Source organism: Cibotium barometz, chromosome 40 (assembly GCF_041138505.1).
Source record: "Cibotium barometz isolate CiBa-2024 chromosome 40, ASM4113850v1, whole genome shotgun sequence".
Classification (NCBI taxonomy): domain Eukaryota; kingdom Viridiplantae; phylum Streptophyta; class Polypodiopsida; order Cyatheales; family Cibotiaceae; genus Cibotium; species Cibotium barometz.
Window position 1 is genome coordinate 15,314,965 of NC_141085.1, and position 24,286 is coordinate 15,339,250.

A 24,286-nucleotide genomic window follows, 5' to 3' on the forward strand; every position below is an offset into this window, starting at 1 on the left:
ATTTTTCCTTTATGCATACTTCTATGCATGAAAATTAAAAATGATAAAAGTAACACTTTTGATATAAAAATTTTTCTTTATGCATACTTCTATGCATGAAAATTAAAAATGATAAAAGTAACACTTTTGATATAAAAATTTTCTTTTATGCATACTTTTATGCATGAAAATTAAAAATGATAAAAGTAACACTTTTGATATAAAAAAATTTTCTTTTATGCATACTTCTATGCATGAAAATTAAAAATGATAAAAGTAACACTTTTGATATAAAAAATTTTCTTTTATGCATACTTCTATGCATGAAAATTAAAAATGATAAAAGTAACACTTTTGATATAAAAATTTTCTTTTATGCATACTTCTATGCATGAAAATTAAAAATGATAAAAGTAACACTTTTGATATAAAAATTTTTCCTTTATGCATACTTCTATGCATGAAAATTAAAAATGATAAAAGTAACACTTTTGATATAAAATTTTTTCCTTTATGCATAGTTCTATGCATGAAAATTAAAAATGATAAAAGTAACACTTTTGATATAAAAAATTTTCCTTTATGCATACTTCTATGTATGAAAATTAAAAATGATAAAAATAACACTTTTGATATAAAAATTTATCCACTATGCATACTTCTATGCATGAAATAAAAATGGTAAAAATAACACTTTTGATATAAAAATTTATCCATTATGCATACTTCTATGCATGAAATAAAAATGGTAAAAATAACACTTTTGATATAAAAATTTATCCATTATGCATACTTCTATGCATGAAATAAAAATGGTAAAAATAACACTTTTGATATAAAAATTTATCCATTATGCATACTTCTATGCATGAAATAAAAATGGTAAAAATAACACTTTTGATATAAAAACTTATCCTTTATGCATGATATTAAAATTCAATTTCTCCATGATTGTAATGAAATTCTTTCAATTAATCTAGGATGATAATTCCTAGAATATGGTAGGAAGTCCTCTTTTTATGCTTTGAATGAAATTATTTTATGCATAATTTTTATAAAAATTTTGCCATAGCTCCTCTGCTATGACTGATAAATCTCAATTTTTCTAAGGGATAATGCTTATCATTAAGGAAATAATTAAAATGATCTCTAATTGGATTATTAATCCATAATGGATTGAATCATCAATATACATAAACTAAAAGCATAGAAAAAAGCCATTAATTTGACCTCAAGCATAGCTTAATCTTGGGTTAAGGAAAAGCTTTATGAAAAGCTTGATTTGGATTGAGAACGGGTCATGAGTATGACCATTTCTTGAGTGAGAGAGAGAATTTACATAAAAATCATTAGAATTTAAACATAAATGAAAATTAACTTCAATAGCATTTATTAAATTATGTAACTCTTCACTACTATTCAAACTTCAATAGCATTTAAAAAACCATACCAATTAAACTTCTCAAGCTTGAGAGGGGTTGAGAAGAGAGAAACATTGAGAAATTATAGAAAAATCAATATTCACTAATTACCTTACAACTTGCCTGATTCTTTGTTCACGGTAGAGGCCCCCAACCAATCAATTGGTTAAGTATGTTGATGGAGCCACTAATGGGGATTGAAGAAAGAGGGAAGCTCCAAAAACTAGTGAATTATTAAATGAATTCACAGTTCTTGGCTTAGGTGGAGTAGAGTAACGATGCATAAATACTATCTATTTTTCAACAAGGGGGAGGCTTCTATTTATAGAAAAAATTGAGCTCCTAACCAAACAAACTGATTCTAGAATTTTCTAAATCAGTTTGGTCAATATTTGACCATTTTTAGGTCAGTTAAGCTAACTTTTTGGAACTAGACTTGAATGAGGAGAGAGGAGAGATGAAATATCTCAATTTTTATGAGTTTAAAACTCATTCAAGCATGTGAAATATGCACCTCCTTTAAAGAACTCCCCTTCCTTACATATGTGTCATAATGGAATCATTTTAATATTGCTCATAGTTTTTTTTTACTAATAAACCTTGTACATTTTCAACTCTTCATCTTATGTGAGCATTTACTCATTTTTGGGTATCTTCTTTTTACAAATTTGGATTTATCTCCTCCCTACACATGGATTGATGCTATTGGCCCATAGGAACCTTAATTGGACCATAGTCTAAAGATTTCTGAAAATCTAGACCCTTAGACTAAGGTTCTTTATACCTATTTCCAATTAATTCCAATTGCACATTGGAAAATTCTTTTTGAATTTCTGTTTCAGGGGAACTCATCTGAATTATAAGAGATATTTTTCTATTCAAAAATATTCAAAATCTGAATATTCTCTCTCTAGAATAATTTTCCTCTCTCTAGGGTTAGCAACAGGGTCTTTATATTTCTGAAGAGGGTTGATTACAGGGGAAGATACTAGACATCAAAAAGGGGTTGGGGGAGGAATCTTACAATATATTCACATCCATATCCACATCCATACATCCACATCCACATCCACATTCCACATTCACATCTATACATCCACATCTACATCCACATTCACATACATCCACATCCACATTCCCATTCACATCCATACATCCACATCTACATCTACATACATACATACATCCACATCCACATTCCACATTCACATCTATACATCCACATCTACATCCACATTCACATACATCCACATCCACATTCCCATTCACATCTATACATCCACATCTACATCCACATTCACATACATCCACATCCACATTCCCATTCACATCTATACATCCACATCTACATTCACATTCACATCTATGCATATACATCCTCATGCATACATCCACATTCACATTCACATCTATACATCCACATCTACATCCACATTCACATCTATGCATATACATCTTCATGCATACATCCATTTTCACATTCATACATCCACACTCCCATCTCCACATCCACATACATACATCCATTTCCACATTCATTTCCACACATCCACATACATACATACATACATCCATTTCTACATTCCCATTCATATAACCCCATATGCCTTCACATCTAATCTTTTACATCACATCCATTCTCGCCCTATCACAACCCATATACATCTTATCCTATCACATACACTTCTTACCTCATCCCATACACATCTTAATTCATCTTATCACCTCCTAACTTATTTCATAAGCATCTTATCACCTCTTATCACATCTTATACACCTCTTATCACATCCTATCACATCTCACTTCTATTTATAGAATACAAGAGAATTCTTATATTTGATATAAGATTTCTTTACACATTTATTTATGCATAAATTCCATTTAAGGAGATTAATACTTTCGAAGTAAAAATCAATCTTTTATGCATCTTCCTATGCATAAATTCATTTTAAATAAAAATGACACTTTTGAATTAAAATTCAATCTTTTATGCATCTTCCTATGCATGAATTCAATTCAGATGAGAATGACACTTTTGAATCAATCTTTTATGCATCTTCCTATGCATAAATTCAATTTGGATGAGAATGACACTTTTGAATCAATCTTTTATGCATCTTCCTATGCATAAATTCAATTTGGTAGGAATTACACTTTTAGAATAAAAGAATTTCTCTTATGCATCTAAGTTATGCATAAAATCCCTTTATGATGAAAATCACACTTTTAGTATAAAAAGAATATCTTTTATGCATACTTCTATGCATGAAATCCAAATATGATAAAAGTAACACTTTTATAATAAAATAATCAACTCTTATGTATACTTCTATGCATGAAATTCAATTGTGATATAAGTAACACTTTTATAATAAAATAATCAACTTTTATGCATATCTCTATGCATGAAATCCAAATATGATAAAAGTAAGACTTTTATAATAAAATAATCAACTTTTATACATACCTCTATGCATGAAATCCAATATGATAAAAGTAACACTTTTATAATAAAATAATCAACTTTTATGCATACCTCTATGCATGAAATGCAATATGATAAAAGTAACACTTTTGATATAAAAAAAATTATCCTTTATGCATACTTCTATGCATGAAAATTAAAATTTGATAAAAGTAACACTTTTAATATAAAAAAATTATCTTTTATGCATACTTCTATGCATTAAAATCAATTATGCATAATATAAAAATCAATTTCTCTATGATTACAATGAATATCTTTCAATTAATCTAGGATGATAATTCCTAGAATATGGTAGGAAGTCCTCTTTTCATGCTTTGAATGAAATTATTTTATGCATAATTTTTATAAAAATTTTGCCATAGCTCCGCTCTATGACTGATAAATCTCAAATTTTCTAAGGGATAAAGCTTATCATTAAAGAAATAAATAGAATGATCCCTAATTGGATCATTAATCCCTAATGTATTGAATCATCAATATTCATGAAATACATAAACTAAAAGCATAGAAAAAGCCATTAATTTGGCCTCAAGCATAGCTTAATCTTGGATTAAGGAAAAGCTTGATTTGGATTGAGAATGGGTCATGAGTATGACCATTTCTTGAGTGAGAGAGAGAAATTACATAAAAACCATTAGAATTTAAACATAAATGGAAATTAACTTCAATAGCATTTATTAAATTATGTAACTCTTCACTACTATTCACCAATTAACTTAAATAGCATTTAAAAAATCATACTAATTAAGCTTCTCAAGCTTGAGAGGGGTTGAGAAGAGAGAAACATTGAGAAATTATAGAAAAGATCAATACTCACTAATTACCTTAAAAATTGCTTGATTCTTTGTTCACGGTAGAGGCCCCCAACCAATCAATTGGTTAAGTATGTTGATGGAGCCACCAATGGGGATTGAAGAAAGAGGGAAGCTCCAAAAACTAGTGAATTATTAATGAATTCATAGTTCTTGGCTTAGGTGGAATAGAGTAAGGATGCATAAACACTATATATTTTTCAACAAGGGGGAGGCTTCTATTTATAGGAAAAATTGAGCTCCTAACCAAACAAACTGATTCTAGAATTTTCTAAATCAGTTTGGTCAATATTTGACCATTTTTAGGTCAGTTAAGCTAACTTTTTGGAACTAGACTTGAATGAGGAGAGAGGAGAGATGAAATATCTCAATTTTTATGAGTTTAAAACTCATTCAAGCATGTGAAATATGCACCTCCTTTAAAGAACTCCCCTTCCTTACATATGTGTCATAATGGAATCTTATACCCAAAATATCTCATATTTTTAATATTGCTCATAGTTTTTTACTAATAAACCTTGTACATTTTCAACTCTTCATCTTATGTGAAATATGCACCTCCTTTAAAGAACTCCCCTTCCTTACATATGTGTCATAATGGAATCATTTTAATATTGCTCATAGTTTTTTACTAATAAACCTTGTACATTTTCAACTCTTCATCTTATGTGAAATATGCACCTCCTTTAAAGAACTCCCCTTCCTTACATATGTGTCATAATGGAATCATTTTAATATTGCTCATAGTTTTTTACTAATAAACCTTGTACATTTTCAACTCTTCATCTTATGTGAGCATTTACTCATTTTTGGATACCCAAAATATCTCATAATTTTAATATTGCTCATAGTTTTTTACTAATAAACCTTGTACATTTTCAACTCTTCATCTTATGTGAGCATTTACTCATTTTTGGGTATCTTCTTTTACAAATTGGATTTATCTCCTCCCTACACATGGATTGATGCTATTGGCCCATAGGAACCTTAATTGGATCATAATCCAAAAATTTCTGAAAATCTAGACCCTTAGGCTAAGGTCCTTTATACCCATTTCCAATTAATTCCAATTGCACATTGGAAAGTTCTTTTTGAATTTCTGTTTCAGGGGAACTTATTTTAATAAGATGAGATAATTTTCTATCCAAATATATTAAAAATTTGAATATTCTCTCTCTAGAATATTTTCTCTCTCTAGGTTAAAACAGTTAGAAATAAGGTCTTTATATTTCTGAAGAGGGATTGATAGGGGAAGATACTAGACATCAAAAAGGGGCTGGGGGAGGAATCTTACAGTCTTAATGTTTCAAGCTATGTATGCTCTATGTGAGCTATGTAATGTATGCTCTATGTGATCTATGTAATGTTTTTATGCATATAGATGTGGGCATCAGGGGGTTCATCGCCATTGGACCAAGATTGGATATATGGAGAGTTATCCTCTAGTTCTGTGTCCATACCCATAGATGAGCTAGATTTGTAGCGTGTTTTAGAGGCACATGCGGCTTTGAACTGCTTGAACTCTAGGTATGGGGCCAAGCAATTGAGTCACTCGAGATTTTCCCCCACCTATTTTGTACCTAACACGTCAGTTATCCCACATTTTCCAGCACTTTCCACCACCTTCCCTACCCCCTCCTCACCCTTCATCTTGTCCTAGTGCTCAGCACAGTCCTATCCTATCCACACTGCCATCTCACTTCTACTTTCCCTACTCCTCACCCTTCATCTTGTCCTAGTGCTCACAGCACAGTCCTATCCTATCCACACTGCCATCTCCCCAACATACAACATCCACACGATGCCACTCACGTGGTGACACCTCGAGGGCTTCTCAGATCCATCAGCGCGATCAAGTAGTGGGGGAGTTGGGGGCGGGGACGCTTTGGGGGAGGTGCATGGTCACCTTTGCCTCCACATGCCTACTATGTGTTGGTAGGGCTATGCACCTTGCTGCTCTGCTAAAAATTCAAGGTCCCCCATTTGCCATGATTCTGAGACCATGGTTGTCCCCTCCTTACGCTTTCCCAATCTGTAAAAATATAGAAAAAGGCACAATTACCAAAAAGTGTAAGGGTTAACTCTAGACATGTAGTGGAATCAGATATACCTTTCTTCTCATCAACTTGAAACTTGACTCTTCCACATTGTCAAAGCCCATGATGCTAAAGTGTTGACGCAAGTCTGCTAGGCTCCAATGCTAGCTTGCTGCCACTCGCTCATGGAATTGGCATGGAATTGAACATGTGTACAAAAACATGTAAAGGACAAAACCAATTTAGCCCTATTGACCTAGATGCCTTTGAAAACTTGAGTGATGTCTTGATATCACTTACCATCTTAAACTTTAAGCATAAGATGGTCCAAGCATCAGGTTTGGGCCATTCGGGATTGTTAAGAGGGGGTTGGGGATCTCTTCTAGCTTGCCAAATAAACCTGGTTTGTAATCTACAAAATATGAGTGAGAAAAGAAAAAGATATTGTTCTATACAAGATCACTTGGGCTTTGAGATACACACATTGCCTCTCCAATGGATGCATGCATAGCATAGAAAACTCCAGTGAGGCTTTGGAGTGGTCGTTCCTCAACATAATTAGAGGGGAAAATATCTACAAAGAGAGACATAAGAAAATGGAGAATTATAAAAAAATTTGAAACAAAAAATCCAATATTAGCATGTTGTTAAAGTTGTGTTTATGTTACACTGACAATTTAAAGGACACCTTGGTCGTTGGCCTTGAATGTACAGGTCTCCAAGGGTATACACATGTTGTACTATGGCAACTAGTCCTTCCTTCTTAGTATGCTTGATGCCTTGTAGCCGCCCCTTCCAATGATGTAGCATATTCCCTAGTTGACACACTCGATGTGGTCCCTTAGAGCTTGGCTGCATGTAGACCCAAGCCCCAACCCTGAATCTTGTTGGAGCCCAAACTCCATTCTCATCTCTTGTGTTTTGCAGCACAAGCTCTTACACCTTCTCCCTAGGTCTTCTCACATTACTGGAAGAGGCCATGGTGGTAAGAAAAGAGAAGAAGGGAAAAAAAAGCTTGTTTTACAACAGAAGAGTGGAGAGGAGAGAAAGTTCAGGGTTTTCAATGCAGCAATGGAAAGCTTAAAAGAGGGTTAGAGTTTGAGAATAGTCTTCCTGAACCTAGAGTAGACTAAAGAGGGATAGAGTTTCTGCAGCAATGGAGAGGGAGGGAGCTTGAGAGAGAGAGAGAGAGGGAGATTGAGAGGGAGGGAGCTTGAGAGGGATGGAGTTTCTGCAGCAATGGAGAGCTTAGAAAAGGAAGAAAGAGGGAGAGGGAGCTTGAGAGTGAGGGAGCTTGACAAGGAGGGAGAGCTTGAGAGGTATGGAGTTTCTGCAGCAATGGAGAGCTTAGAAGAGAAATAAAGAGGTTCAAAATGAGTTTCTGTAGCAATGGAGAGCTTAGAAGAGGAAGAAAGAGGTTCAAAATGAGCTTTCCAAACCTAGAGTATGTTGGGGGGGAAGTTTGAGAGGGAAAACACACTTTTGGGAAAAAAATAAAAGTTGTCAATTTTTAGGGTTTTTCATCTGCACGATTCTAGGTGGGGGGACAAGTGGTAGGGGGAAAAGAGTAGTAATTAGGCCCCATTAGCAAACCAAAGCCTAGGCCCCCTAGGGTCAAAGAAGTCAAAAATGTGCACCCAGACCTCTTCTTATTGGTTCATTCCTAATCAAAAGTTAATCTAAGAGGCCCTCTTTGGGTCTAAAATATTCCTAATGCATTGACCTCAATGCAGCCACAAGGACAGATTTGCTAAATATGGCGGTAGAGATGAATCAAGGAATGGTCAGAGAACTAGCACTACTCTAGAATCCCAACCCTCCTAGATGAAGCCACATATAATTTCCAAACTCGTCCGAGCATTGACCTCAATGTAGCCACAAGGACAGATCTGCTAAATATGGCAGTAGAGATGAGTCAAGGAATGGTCGGAGAACTAGCACTACTCTAGAATCCCAACCCTCCTAGATGAAGCCACATATCACTTCCAAACTCGTCCGAAAATTCTTTGGGGATGGAGATCGTATCCACATGTACAGACTTTTGAGTCCACATGTGAAACCTGCGGGCCTGTTAGTGATGTGACAATGATTCATGCTTTCTCACTGACCCTCTAAGGGGAAGTGCATCAGTGGTTCCGAACCCTCAAGCCCGAGGATAATGTTAACTTCACACGACTCAAGAATGTGCTTGTACCTAGCTTTGCCACAGAAGGGGTGATAGATGGAGCCCTATGGCGGCATAATTGCATAATATCAAACAAAAGGAAGTTGAGTTGATGAGAGACTATGTGTCTCGACTTAAGCACTTAAATTTAAGGTGCAAACTACAGGAGAGGTTAACTCAATGATCAGTTATTATCTTGCTTCTGGAGAGGGGTTGGAGACCACAAGATGCATGATTATTTGGTACTATCCTCACCAGCTACTTTTGATGCATGTTGCAAACTGGCAATTGAATATGAAGATAATATGCTAGAATTGTCGCAACTGGAAGATGTCAAAACATCTTTAGCAACTACTACTTCTTGTATCTCCAGTCACCAAGAAATTGGAACTCGGAGCAAGCAAGTTGGAAACATGCCTGTGGATGAGCTCAGTAACACAATACTAGAGAAATTGAAGGTAAAGGAGGGAAGAGAAACATTTGGGCATGGGCATAACCATCTTTACTCTCGGAGGGAATTGGTATGGTGCTCTATGTGCAGATTGAATCACACTACCACCGAATGTCCACAATTAAGGGCAAGGCCATTACTCTATTATACACATTATATAAACTTAGAGAATTATGACACTTCAATGTGCAGATATCCAAGATTTCAAAATGTTACACAGCTACCAGCACTTAGAGCTCCATTGGCTTTACCAACGCCACCTAGATAGATCACTGCTGCTCTCCAGGACAACCCAAATCTTCCTACTTACCTAAGGGGATGTTCTGGGTACAAGATGCTTTACCTCTGCCACCACCAACTCTACCACCACAACCATCGCAGGCTAAAATCAGCCAAGTATTGATTGAAGAGCCTTCAAAAGATGTTGATATAGTACACATGAAGTAGAACTTAGTGGAGAGTACGATGAGGAAACTGCAGAGGTCAGGTCTAAATTCTACGTCCTATAGAATAACACGCCACTACCTATGTTTCAAACCACGGTATAGTGGAAGGGCAAGGACATGAACTCAAACATGAGGAGAGGACCGCAAGAATGTTTTGGTTGCAGAGGGCCGCATCGAATTGCTGAGTGCCCAAATACGAATATGGTTCATATGCACCAATCCCACCAAGTGACTGCTATGCCCAATGACATGCCAGTACTCACTTGTACTAAATGTGGTATTGATCATTTGATCAAGGATTGTCCATACCGCGCAAGTGGTTTGACTTCTACTGCCAATCAAGCTACCATCTGAACCATTAGTGTGCAGCTTGGATATATCACACCACTCAATGTCCTAACATGAGCCCAAGCTCAATTAGGAGATAATGGAAAGAATCGAGCAGATGTGACTATTTCCAAAACTGACTAGGAGAAGAGTGAAAAAAGTGGGTATGGGTGACACAGGGGGTCACAATCCAAGATAGATCAAAAGAAGATATGATCGACACCGGATCCAACCAATCAAGAGAAGAGGGGGATCAAAGGATCAACCACAAAGGGCTAGGTGGAGCTAGAGGAGCAAATGGAGCAACTAGCAACTCCTAAAGGAGTCGGTGTGTACCCTAATGCGCCAATGAGGAGATAAGAAAGCTCGAAGACACTAGGCCCTGATTTCATCATGGAGATCCTAAGACTTAAGAGGTTTGGAAAATAATTACTTAAACAAGATAATCGATTTTATTGGAGATCTATGACATATGTCCTATCTTCTCCTTTGGAATAAAGCGGCTAAGCTAGATATGACAAGAAAGTTTGAAATCTCGAGGCGTAGGGTGATATAAAATAACACCATGAATCACTTTTAGCCTCATTAGAATCATGGCCAACGAGATATTTTCCCTCAGCATCATGCGCTGGTTGCAAGAGGCGTGGACATACTGCCCTGCAAACCACTTGTGTTGCTATCTCTCCGTTGGGTCTGGGAAATATAAATCCTCAAAATGGCTTGCGAGTCTGGCTCGGCTCATTTGAGTTGTCGTGGAAGACATGATAGACTCGAAGGCGAAAGCAGTCATATCTTGTGACTGGGTGAAATCGGGAATACCGAATAAGCATGGAACTTCCATCTGTAAAACCAAATTATTTGATTAAAAATCTTCATTAATGAAGCTTAAGGAATGAAAATATAATATGTAAATGCTCTTTCTGAGTTTTTATTTTAAATTTTTGATAAGAATTCATTTTTCCTTATTAGCTTTCAACAAAGGTCGAATACCAGTTGTGAGACCTCCGACCCCTCAGCGACGGCCCCCCCAAGGGTGCTGGTGACAAAAGCAGCATCAACCTCTCATGCGGGGTAGGGATCCACACTCAAGGCCTCGCCCATGGATATCTGAACAAGAGACTAGACGGCCGGTTCCTCCGAAACCGAGCCTGGAAAAACTTCCCTAGCCCGGAAGGCACAGGCGATTCCACCAAGGAAATCATCTAACAAGAGAATTGATCCGAGTCAAAGTCTTAACTATCCAAACTGATCCGACCAAATCCAAAAATCACATGGCCAGATCAAAGAAGAGACTTACACTTTTTCCATAGAATCACCACTTTTTTCCTCCTTTAAGGAGGCATAGCCGTTGATTCTCTCCCATAGAACAAGGGTCTTCCTAGGATTTAATCTAACTAATATAATTAATTGCAACTATTTGTATCACAGGAATCCCCCGATCCATCCAACCGGCCCATGGTTTAGCCAACCGCCCACCCAACCACTGTATTGGTGGGATTCCTTTATAAAAATTTGGTTATGTTTTTCTCGGGTACCGAGGGAAAAGAGTTCCCAGGCCCCCTAGCCGATGCTTTAAGCAAACTTTAAGGTAGGCATACCACTTACACACCCAATATAAAATTGCCATTATAATAGATTCGACTGTCTTTTAAAAAAATCTTTCAATGAAATCATAGTATTACTGATCATAATCCTCCAAAATATTGAGTCCATTGTTTTACAAAATATATCATCCGGAATCTCCGTTAAGACCAACTGGTCAACCAACGAGATCAAATATCAAAATGCAATTCACAAGTCATTCTTTTCAGTTTATCCAAATCTTCTTGGACGTACGCATGGGTGTCCTAGCAACCGCGAGCCCGTGTATCACCTGGTCAGAACCCTCTAGGATCTTACTAGGTGTCCTAGCACTCTAGGATCTTCCTAGGTGTCCTAGCACTTCACTCAGAGACTGCTTCGTCGATCGTCACCCATCGTACCGAAAGCGCACCATTTTAACCATACCGAGGCTAGTCAAGACCTCGACAGGCTTTGCCACGAGCGACCTCCCTCGACTACTCCCGGCTAGCTGTTGCAACAACGACGAGTCTCTCCTTAGTTAAACACATACCAAATGCTTCCTCCAGCATTTTGGCATAAAACAGTCCTTTAAAAGAAAACAAAGGTTCTATGCAAGGAGAATTCTTGGTTTGAGATTGGTTCCACAAAACCCTTTTCTCGTAATCCAGATTTTCTTAATGAGAATCATTGATCTCTCATCAGGGTAATCTACCTCATTTGACTGAATTTCCAACTAGATTCTTGGTGATTTTGGTCAAGGGAAAACTACGCTAATACAACGGTAGTCTATTCTTGGTGTCAAGAATTGGAATTGGTCACGAGGTTTTTGCTTCATTCAAATTCGAGACATGGGCAAGTAGTTTACTGGCCGCCCCTCTCATCATAGTCATGGTCCTCTAACCAAAATTATTCGGTTTACTTCTAACTTTGATTCCTAAAGATTTTCTTCAGATAAAAAATCTACTGAACTCCTAACCATAAGGAAAACTCCAACTTTATGAATTTCATTCCTTCCTAACCATAATAGATTAAGAAATGGTTCTATATAAGAATATCAGGTTTTTATAAAAATACTCTTCTTTCATTAATCTAATTTTGAGTAAATATCAATTTGGTGATTTATCCACCTAAAATATCTAAAAATATTCTTTCTACCAATTTAATTATCAACCCTAAGTTTCTAGGTGGAATTATGGTGAAAATTCATCTTTTGTCACCAAAATTTAATTTAAACCTTTCTCTAAGTAAAATACCATAAAAATTATTCTTTTAATTAAATACAATTATCCATTTTTTGAATATGCTTAAAATTCCTCTTTTTGCATTTAAATGATTGAATTCCAAATGTCATGGGAATTGCTCTTTTATCATTAAATAAATTTATCTTAAATTTATCTTTTTTAAATTAAATAAAAATATCCATTATTTCAAATATGCCAAAAATTCCTCTTTTTGTATTTAAATGATTGAATTCCAATTACCATGGGAATTTCTCTTTTATCATTTAAAAATTTCTTATGCATAAATTTAATTTGTCTAAAATTTCTCTTTTATCATTTAATTACTTGGATTTCAATTATCATGGGAATTCCTCTTTTCTCATAAAAATAAATTTACCAAAAACTCCTCTTTGCTTTTAATTAAATAATTATGCATAAATACTAAAAATTTATTTCCCATGAATATGATGAAAATCATTCTTTTGCATAGGATGTCTAATCCTAGAATATTGTAGGAAGTCCTCTTTTAGCATTATACATAAAAATAAGATATGTATTATTTTCTGAAAATTTTTCCATAGCTTCACTACTATTACTGATAATTTTTAATTTTTCTTAAAAGAATAAAACATTGTAATGCAAATAGGATAGAAGATCTATTCTTAAGCTTAAATCTCAACTATGAATTTAAATCATAATTTTAACCATATCATAAACTTAATTATGATTATTCTACTAAATTAAGCTATTTCCATTATTCCTCTTTTCCCAAATTGATAGGATTATCTCTTTCTCATTTAGAAAATCAATTAAAGTAGTTTTTTTAACTACTTATAAATAATCTAAAAGAATTTACCATTATTTTGTTAACATAAAAGCATAAAAATACCATTTTCTTATCCTCTAGCTTAACAAGCTTAGAGTTTGGTTTTGAAATAAGAATTTATCAACGAGAAGCATTATTTTGCTAAAGAATTAGCCATAGGAATGACTATTCTTTTTGGAGAGAGAGATATACATAAGAAAGCATTTTAAATAAGCATAAAGATTAACTTTTTCTTGATTACATATTAAAATTCTTAGGGGAAGCTTGATTTGAATTTAAAACAACCAATTAGAAACTTCTCAAGCTTGAGAGGGGTTAAGAAGAGAAGTCATTTGAGAAAATAAACAAAAAACCATCAAATTCATTTTTACCTCAAAGATGAGCTTGCTTCTTTTTCTAGAAGTGAAGCCCCCAACCAATCAATTGGTTTAGCAATTGGTTTAGCAAGTGGAGAGAAGAGAGCTCCATGAGTTATTGAAGAGAGAGAGAGAGAGAGAAGCTCCAAGCTCTCCAAAAGTAGAGGATTTTTAAGAGATAATAAAAAATATGATTATTTTAATATAATACTGGCATGGTATAGTTCACAGATGAGAATACAAAAGAATGAGAGTCTATTTGTAGGTGAGGGAGGCCATTAACTAAGTCCAACTAGGTTCTAGAATTTTGAGCTTTAGTTTGATTGAATTTGGACAAGATTTGGCTCCCCTTTTGATCTAGGATAAAAATATCACAATTTGTTTGAATTAAAAACCCCTCCACACATGTGAAGGAGGCGCCTACCTCAAAGGCCCCCCTCTCCTTACCAAGGTGTCAAAAATTCATCATTTCTCTAAAATATCTCATTTTTAGTAATATCTCTTAATTTTTAACTAATAAACCTTGTACTCAGTCAACTCTTCATCTTATGTGAGCATTTACTCATTTTTGGGTATTTTCTTCTATTCATTAGATTTATCTCATCCCAACGCTTGGATTAATCCTATTGGCCCATGGACCATAATCCAGAAATTTTTTAAAATATATACCCTAGGCTAAGGTCCCTTATATCATTTTTAATTGATTCCTAATGCACCTTGGAGAATTTATTTTAAACTTTTGTTTTAGGGAAATATATTTTAGATATTAGGAGAATTTTAATATCCAAAAATATCTCAATATTAAATTACCTCTCTAGAATTTTTCTTCTCTCTAGGCAAAAAAAGAGAGAAAAACTTGTATTCTAAAATAGGGAATGATTACAGGGATTGAAGTAAAAGCTTATTCATTATTCAGGCTGCTATGAGGAGGAATCTTACAATCTCTATCTAGTTTGTGCAGCTATGTTCTCATTCTCTTGTAGTGAAGCTACTCATTAGCTTTGGACTGAGGAATGCCAGGAAGCATATAATCGACTGAATCAAGCATTGGCTAGCGCACCAATTCTACAACCCCCCAATTGGAATCTCATATTTCATGTGCATATTGATGCATCCAACTTTGCTATTGGATGCGTACTAGCCCAGCAGCCTAGTGAGTGAGTTCAAATTTGACTATAGAGTCTGATTCACTAGTCATCAGTTAAATGACACAGAGGTGAACTACACCACCACAAAGAGGAAAGGATTTGCCATGGTTTACGTTGTCAAGAAGTATCGACATTACCTATTGGCCAACAAATTCGTACTCTTTATGGACCATCAAGCATTATGGTACTTAGTGAATAATCCTTGCTAAACAATTACTTTAGAAGAGACTAGTACATGTCAACATGGTGTCCTTGACTCTCTCGAACGAAGAGGAACTGAACATTGAGCCAACACGACTCAAGGTGGGACTTACTACAGCTAAAGGGAAGCATCTACGTCTTCTTGTTAAATTTATGATTATGATTTCATGTCTTACTAGATTGATCTTTGGTAACAGTTTTGTGTAGGGTTGATTGGTTTTTTGATTATATGTTGCCTACATGATTTTATAGCTCCAACAAAGGCCATGCAATGAGCATTGCACTAATATATACGAGATCAAGTCATAACTTGATCTCGTATGAAACTTGGTAGCATTAGATAAACCACGCCTTGAACCCACTGATGTGCAAGTAAGTAGTGTGCACTTAATAACTACGAGCGTTGAGGTATATTTAAGTGTTAACATTTCCATCAAAAATAATTCCTTGGTTGGGAAGGTGTTTGTCATGCCTGCAAGTTCCATGGAAGAGGAAATGATTCTAGGATGATCCTAGACTTGCATGCCACTAAACGCAATATCCAATGGGAAAAGAGGACAATGTTGTTGAATGAGGACGACAAGGTCATGTCCATACGCTTATGGAGCCTGACAAACAAAGGGAAACGGATCATGATTGATGAAAAAAAACACCGAATACATGAACATCAACTCATAAAATAGAAAAAGTATTAGTCCCACAAAACTTACACCAACAAGAGCCAAAGTCTCAAGGTACACAGAAGTGTGTTGTGAGACCCAAGTCTCAAGGTACACAGAAGTGTGTTGTGAGACCCATGCCCCCTCCGGCGGGGGTACAGTCGGTGGCAGAAGCGCTGTCAGCCTCCTGCGCGGGGTAGGGATCCACACTCAGGGCCTCGCCTGCGGCGGGCGGCGGATGTTCGGATCAGAGGCTAGCCCAAGCGGTTCTTTCGAAACCAGGCTCGGAAAGACTCCCCTCGCCCAAAAGGCACGGGCGATTCCGCCATGGGAAAAATCTTATATAACGGGGGAATTATTCTAAAAAGTCAAAGTCTTAACTAGTTAAACTGATCTGACCAAACCCGAAGTCACATGGTCAGATCAAGAAAAGACTTGCACTTGGTCCATGGAATCAACGCTTTTTTCCCCATTTACGAGGCACAGTCATCGCTGATCCCCTCCCACAAAACAAGGTCTTCTCAGGATTTGATTTAATTAACGTAGCTAATCGTATCTAGTTGTTTCATAGGAATCCTTCGATCCAGCCTTACCCATCCAGCCCATGGGTTAGCCAACCACCGATGGACCACTATATTGGTGGGATTCTTTTATAAAGATTTGGTTGTGTTTTTGCCCAGGTACCGAGGAAAAGAGTTCCGAGCCCCCCTAGTCAGCGATTCATGCAAAAGTTAAGGTAGGCATGCCACGTACACACCCAATATGAAATTGCCATTTATAACAGATTCGACTAGCTTAAAAACAATCCCTCAATAGAAATCATAATATTTTTGATCAATCATTTTTCGAAATTTCGAGTCCATTGTATTACAAAATGTGTCCTCTGGACTCTCCGTTGAAGACCAGCTGGCCAACCAACGAGATCCAATCCCAAAAATCTTTCCTTTTAGTCCATCCAAAATCTTTGTCGACGTATGCATGGGTGTCCTAGCAACCGTGAGCCCGTGCATCGCCTGGTCAGAACCCTCTAGAATCCTCCTTAGGTGTCATAGCACTTCACTAAGGGATTGCTTCGTCGTTCCGCCCATCGTACCAGAAGCACATCATTTTAACCGTACTGAGGCTGGTCAAGACCTTGGCAGGCTTTGCCGGCGCAAGCGACGTCCCTTGACGACTCCCCGCCACAGCTGTTCCAACGAACCTCCGCTTAGTAAAACACATATGCCAAATGATTCCTCCAGCATTATGGCGTAAAACAGTCCTTTGAATGAAAACTAGAAGTTCTAATGCAAGTAAAATTCCCAGTTTCAGATTGATTCCACAAAACCCTTTTTTCTATAATTCCCAATTTCATAATGAGGATCCTTGATCTCTCATCAGGGTAATCTACCCATCATTTTGTCTTTTTGTCCAACTAGACTCTTGGTGAGTTCGGTCAAAGGAGAAACTAGTTTAGTTCCGGTAGTCTATTCTTTGTATTTAGGAACTAGAATTGGTCAACGAAGTTTTTGCTTGATTCAAATCGAGAGATACACAAGTAGTTTTACTGTCCGTCTCTCTCGTAGTATAGGCAAATTCATTTGGTTTAGTTCCAACAAGGATTCCCTTCAGATAAACATCTAGTTTTGGGTAAATATCAATTTAGTGATTTTACCAATTAAAATATCCAAGATATTCTTTCTGCCACATAATTTCTTGACCTTGATTCATTGGTTAGAATTATGGTGGAAATTCATCTTTTGACACAAATTAATTTAAATCCATCTTTTCTTAAATATCATAAAAATTATTCTTTTAACTGAATACCAATTACCTATTTTTTTGAATAAACTTGAAATCCCTCTTTTTCTCATTTAATGAGTGCAATCCAATTATCATGGGAATTCCTCTTTTACCATAAATTAAATCTATCTAAAATTCTTCTTAAAAATTACACAAAAATATCCAGTAATTTCATTAAGCTAGAAATTCCACTTTTCTCGTTCAAATGATTGAATTCCAGATATGGTGGGAATTTATCTTTCATCATTTAGTTTTATCTATGCAAAAAGATAAATTTAACTAAATTTTCTCTTAAAAATTAAATAAAAATCTCCATTAATTTCTTTACACTAGAAATTTTATTTTTCTCATTTAAATGGTTGTATTCTAATTATGGTGGGAACTCCTCTTTCATCATTTAAATTTATCTATGCAAAAAGATAAATTTAACTAAAAATCTTCTTTAATTTTTAAATAAAATAAAAATTATTTTAATATTCCAAAATTTCCTCTTACTTCATTGGAATACATGGATTTCTATGGTCATGGAAAATTCTCTTTTATCATAAAAATGAATTAGTAAAAATTATTCTTTTTTCTAAATAAATATTTAAGCATAAACATTAAAAATCAAAATTTCCATGGTTATGATGAGAAATATTCAATTAATCTAGGATTATTAATCCTAGAATATGGTAGAAAGTCCTCTTTTTATATTATGTACGAAAATGATTTATGTGTTAATTTTTTAAAAATTTTACCATAGCTCCGCTATTATTACTGATAATTTTCAATAATTTTGAAAGCATAAAGTTTAGTAATACCATATGATAGAATAACTATCATTAGGATCAATATTCAATTATGGACTTGATTCCTAAGTTTTTCATAAATTAAGTAGCATAAAAGCATTAAAAAGTCACTTCTTTGGCCTCAAATTTGACAAGCATGAAAATTACTTTCAGATTTGAGAATCGCTTAATGAGAAGCATCATTTGAATATAGAATAGGTCATAGGAATGACCATTCTTTGGGGGAGAGAGAGATATGCTTAAAAAATATTTTTATTTAAGCATAAATGTAAATTTTTTAAGATTTATCACTAAAATTCATTAGAGAGTTCCAATTGCATTAAAAAGCCATTCAATTGAATGCTTCTCAAGCTTGAGAGGGATTGAGAAGTGAGAAACATTTTGAGATTAAGAAAAAACACCATAAACCACACTTTACCTCTTAATTTGCTTGATTCTTTAGTCAATGGAGAGGCCCCTAACCAATTAATAGGTTTGGTATGTTGATGAAGACTCCAAGGAAGATTGAAGAGAGAGAGAGAAGCTCCAATCTCTTCTAAGTCATCAATTCTCTGCAGAACTCTATTTTAAGAACTTCAAGAAGACAGATTGGCTGTGCAAACATTGTGTGTGTTGCGAGGAGGTCAACAGTTGCCATTGGGTGTTTGTATGCACGTTGAGGTCACTGGTTGTGACATTTGAGTGTACTACAGTACCGCTGCAAAAAATACAACAATTTGTGCAGGACAAACCAGAGTGTTGTTTCTGGTAAATTTGTGTCTGGCAAGATGTCAAATGATGGCATAAACCAGATTGTTGCTCAGAAGCTTGATAAGAACAACTTCCATGCGGAGGTTCAGGTTGACGAATTTCCTGATGGGAAAGGGTTATTTTGGGACTACATAGAAGGTGAGCATAAAGAGGCACCGGAGATACCGGAGATCAATCTGACTACTGCAGATGTGAAAGAGTTCAAGGATTGGAACCAAGGAGTCAGTAAAGTTATGTATTGGCTCTCTATCATTATTCTACAAGACACCATGATTGGGCACATACATAATGCCAAGTCCTCCAAGGAGGCATGGGACACCTTGGTAAAACTCTATGAAACAAATACCAAGGCACGAAAGATACAGCTGAAGAATGAACTTCATACTGTGGAGAAAAAGAGTATGTCTATGAATGACTATGCATTGAAGATAAAGGGTATTGTGGAATCCCTTGCATCTATTGGTGTTTCAGTAGATGATGATGATAAGGTGGAAGTTTGTCTACGTGGTCTCGGGCCACAATACAAGGCGTTCAAGACGTCTATTCGGACTCGGGAAAACATTCCCAATTTTACAAATTTGGTGTCTATGTTGATTATAGAAGAAAAGAGCTTGGGTGAAGACCAACAGTCTTCACAAAACAAAAATAGTTCAAAGCAACAGGCCTTCTACACAAGTTCAGGAAGAGGACAAGGTAGAGGAGGCTGTGGACGCGGTCAAGGAGGTGGCCGAATAGGTAATCAAAATTATGGCCAGCAGAGCAGCAACAACAATAGTCCCAGAATTCACAACAACATCAACAACAACATGCAGGTGGAAGAGGCCAATTCAGAGGCACGGGGAGTCAAAGAGGTCGTGGAAATTGGCAAAGGTAGTATAATGATACACGTGGATGCTTTTATTGTGGTAAACCTGGACATGTGCAGGCAGATTGTTATAAGAAGCAGGCTAACATGCAAAATGGGAAATTGCAGCAAAACAACTATGCATCCTCGAGCAGAAACAATGAGGATAATGAAAGGATGTTTGTTATGCAGCATGTTGTTAAGGCCATGTCTGAAAATGTTGAAGCAGCACATAAAGATGATGTATGGTACGTTGATTCAGGTGCTTCGAAGAACCACATGACAAGTCATGGGGAGTGGTTCAAGGAGATGAAGAATCTTGAAAGACCAGGTTTTGTGATCTGAATATTCTCTCTCTAGAATATTTTCTCTCTAGGCTAAAACAGGTAGAAACAAGATCTTTTATATTTCTAAAGCGGGAATTAATTACAGGGGAAGATGCTGGACATCTTGAGAGGCTTGGGGAGGAATCTTATAGAAGGAGACGTTGACCTTGTTTATGTCAGCACCACACAGGATCAGGTAGCTAACATCTTCACCAAAGCATTGGGTACAAAGAAGCTCCGCAGATTCAGGGCTTCTCTTGGTGTACATGAGATGGAGTTGAGCTCAAGGGGGAGTGTTGAGATATCAAGCTCATCTAGTGAGGCAGTGGACAACAGTGATGACCCGCCTAGGGAATACGCCCCACACTTACACCACTGGTATGGTTGGTGAGATCATGGGTGATATGCGGCCAGTGGTGACAGGCTGTGTGACAGCCATTCTAGAGACTGGCATAGTTATAGCGCCAGCTCATTTAGTTGGGTTCACACTATAGAGAACGCTAGTATGTATTTGGTTGAGTACCTTTTCATATGTGTGTACTCTTATCTTTGTATATGGTGTGTTGAGTGTTGTGAAGAAGAAGAAGAAGATTTTTAGCCTCTCACCTTGTGTGTTCTCTTTTAGGGTTTTGTGAGTGTGTGTGTGCTTGCAAGAGCTCAAGCGCTCTTCTCCCCTACATCTTTTCATCTTTGACACATTAAGCATTTTTGCACATGATCAAGTACATCCTTTTTGAGTCCTAGCTAGAAGAAGCTTTTCTTCACAAACATATAGGTTTTTATAAACCCTGGATGTCCAGCTATCAGGCTATCATGGGCTTCTATCAACATTCTTCCCTTTATTCCCTCATCATTGGGGGGATACATAGCCGATTATTATAATACATGCATCCTTCATCCAATTTGTACCCAAGAACTTGACTGATTTCCTGAGGAGTCTTGCTTTTCTACTTCAGAAAGGTAGCAATAGGGGTAAAGAATTTATCCTGCATGATTTTCTCCTTTGCTTCACTGATCAATGGATTTGACACCACTGTAATTACAAGCTAGGAGGCTTTTCTGCTGAGCACATCTACAACCACATTTTCTTTCCCCGGTCGATACTTAATTTCAAAATCAAATTCCTACAGGGTCTGCATCCATCTCCTTTGACGCATGTTGAGATCCCTTTGAGTGAAGATCCACTTCAGATTTTGACGATCTGTCATCAAGGTGTTCCAAAAGATAATGTCTCCATAACTTCAAAGCATACACTACTGAGAGTAACTCCAAGTCACGGACGGCATAATTTCTCTCATGTGTTCTGAGTTTTCTGGATTCATAGGCTACTGCATGACCTTCCTGCATAAGAGCCCCCATTGGCATTAGTAACTACCTCAAAGGGTTTGGTAAAATTTGGTAACTTAAGGACAAGGTTGGTTTTACTAAGGCTATCTTCAGCTTGTCAAAGGCACTTTGACACATTGCAGTCCACTCAAAAAGTGTACTCTTCTTGAGAAGGTTAGTTAAAGGGGATGCTATCTAAGCATACCTAGGTATAAAGATCCTATACCATCTGGTTAACCCTAGGAATCCTCTGACTTCCTTTACTGTCTTGGGTTCTGGCCATTCTAGGACTGCTTGGATCTTTGTGGGGTCAGGAGAAATCCCATCCTTTGATACTATGAATCCCAAGTATTCCACCTAGTCAACAAAGAAAGAACACTTGCTCTTCTTTGGCAAAGAGTTGGTGTTTCCTTAGGATTTCCAAGACCTTGTGCACATGATCTTCATGATCTGCATCATTCTCTGAGAATAATCATCCAAGTATTCTCTGAGAATATCCTGCATAAGATAATTGAATGTTGCCAGGGCATTAGTCAATCCAAACGGCATGACTGTGAACTCATAATGCCCATAGCGAGTATTGAATGCTGTCTTTGGGATGTCCTACTCTTTGATTCTGATCTAGTAGTACCCAGATTTGAGATCTATCTTTGTGAACATTTGGGTCCCACTTAACCAATTCAAAAGTTCATCAATCCTAGGAATAGGATACTTATTTTTAATTGTTAATTGATTCAATCCTCTGTAGTCAATACAGAGTCTTGACATTCCATCTTTCTTCTTTTGAAAGAGAACGGGCACACCCCAAGGTGAGACACTAGATCTAACGAATCCCTACTCTAATAGTTATCTTAACTATTCCTTAAGTTCTATGGCTCTAAGAACTGGCATTTTGTATGCATGCTGGGCCACTGAGCTGAGCTCTGAGGGTTTATTTGATCTCATGATCTACTTCACGAGACGGAGGCATCTCAGTCAGCTCTTCAGGAAACACATCTGCATACTCACTTAACCACTCTGGTTCTTTATCCTTGCATTTTATGTCTATTTTAACAACATACACAACTTGCCTCTTTCTAAGCCCTTTTAATAATTTGAAAGCCTTGACTAATTGCAGCATTGGGGATTGAAAAATCCCAATTCCTTGAACTTTATTCCCGTGAAGGTCTAGGAAAGAGATGGTTCCTTTATGACAATGAATGTCAGCTTGATTCTTAGGAAGCCAATCCACTCCAAGGATTCCATCATAGATTCCCAAGGGTAGGACTCTAAATTGGCACTCTGTTACGTTCCCATTTAGGCTAAATTGAATAAGGTCTACTATCTCAAGGTGTGTGAAAAGAATCTTTCCACTGGCCAATTCCACTTGCATAAGTTTCCCTGATTTTTGATTTAGGACTAATTTACACAGCTGAATCAATCAAAAGCTTGAATTGCTTACATTTGTACTCTGCTAGAGTCTGGAGGATTGAGAATTGGTTATTCCCCTCATGCTCTATTGCTACATAGATTTGTCCTTTCTCTTCCTCTACTTCTTTAGCAATAGTGACTGCTCTAGCTGCAGTCTGAGGTGGAATTCTCTCTCTTTGGTTATTCCAATTCTGGGAGGGAGTTCAAATACTACTTTGCATGGAGGTTGCAGGAGGTTGAGCTGGCACTCTTCTGGGGTTACCCTGATTTTAGCGCGAGGGACCCTGATTGGATTGATATGAAGGAGTCTGTCCCTAAACTCTAGGACCGTGGCTTCCTTGGCCCACAGAAGGAGATGGGTAATCCTTGAGCTGGTGCCCAAATCCCTGACATCCGAAGCATCTGTTCTTGCTTCGAAGCTCTTCCCTTTGGATTCTTGAGAGAGCCAGAGTTCCTGAGAAAGTACTTTGAGGGAAAGGTCTTCCTTCATTTCGGAAGCTTCTTGTCTCCACATTTTGGTTAGGACCTTGGTATCTCTTTGGAGGCGAAAGGTTGGAAGAACTTCCCGGTGTCTAAAATCTTTTAAAGGATGAGGGAGCTGGCTTTGGCAGGACTTTTATGATGAAAGCTTTGGCAAAGTCTTTTGCCATGCTAATAGCTTCTGCCATGGACACTAGCTTGGCATTCTTGACCAGTGTGTCTAAGGGTTTGTTCATTCCCCAAATGAACCTGGCCATGAGTTGCTCTTCATCTAGAGGTGGTGAATATTTGAGTAGAAGAGCGAATGCCTGGTGATATTCTTTGATGGTTTTGCTCCCCTATTTTAGTTCTAACAATTCGTTCATTTTGGTTTCTAAAAACCCGGGGGACAAAATCTCTTCCTCAAATAGGTTTTAAGGTCATTCCAAGATTGAGTATTTTTGCCGGGATGGTTGGTGTCACAATGGTTCCTCCATGCC